Source organism: Brassica oleracea, chromosome C2 (assembly GCF_000695525.1).
Source record: "Brassica oleracea var. oleracea cultivar TO1000 chromosome C2, BOL, whole genome shotgun sequence".
NCBI classification, from domain to species: domain Eukaryota; kingdom Viridiplantae; phylum Streptophyta; class Magnoliopsida; order Brassicales; family Brassicaceae; genus Brassica; species Brassica oleracea.
The window spans coordinates 18,998,872-19,000,059 of NC_027749.1; positions in this window are offsets into that span (position 1 = coordinate 18,998,872).

Genomic DNA, 1,188 nt, shown 5'->3' on the forward strand with positions numbered 1-1,188 from the left:
CACCCGAACGAAGGAGAAGTTAGGGGGAGTGACCTGCGTTTAAGGATGATTTATGAGTTATTACTATGTTCTAAAAAAATTCCAAAATATAAATTGACTTTAAATATAATATATGAGTTATTTTCTTATTTTAAAAAGTTTACCAAATATAAATTAATATTAAATGTAATTGTCCATATCATATTAAGGTATAAGTCATTTCATCAATTTTATTAGCCATGTCATATTATTTTTGTGAAAATAATTGTAGAGATAACACGTGGCAAAATCATTTGCAGTAAAAAAATTTTAAATATTTTTTTAACAGATAAATATATTATATTTAAAAATAAAATTTAATTAATATTGTAAATTTTCTTTTTTTATTGATATTTTAATATAAATTTGATTTAATTAAACATAAAAATTAAGATAAAAATAATTTTGTTTATCTTATATTATATTTAAGAATATGCATGTATATATTTAAAATTATATGTATAATTAATTAAAAAAAAAATTATATCTTATATATTAAAACAGAAGTCACAACCTTCATTCATGTATGATTTTTTTTAAAAATGGACCTAATAGACCTATTCATAGAAATTCATAATACATTTTAATTCAGACTAATAATAAATAGAATTTTTAAAATATTTTAATCATAATATCTTTTGATGTCTTTTCATTTTAAATATAAATATATTTATTTTAAAATTGTAACAAATCTGTTTAGAAAGATTTTTACAAGATCTTCATTTTCGAAATTATATTTAAATATTTTCACTAATTTCGAAATTAGTTTAAAATGTTATTATACATTAATATATTCAGTTATATAAAATGAAAAATAAAAAAAAAATCTATTATATTTTATTTATTATATAATCATAATCAATCAAATTAAAATAAAATTATTATATTGAGCTAAATATAATAAAATTGTATTAAATTTATATATTTATATATTTTATTTGCGTAATTATAAAATATATATGTTCAAAAATAAAATCTAATATGTTGGTAAGATGGAATAATATAATCAAACTATATAATACATGTATAAAAATTAACATGTATTTCTTTAAAGTTAATAATATAAAATATTTGTAACTACTTTAATCATAATATATTTTCATTTTAAATATAATATATATTTATATATTATATTTTAAAAATTCTAATAAATCTGTGTAAAAATATTTT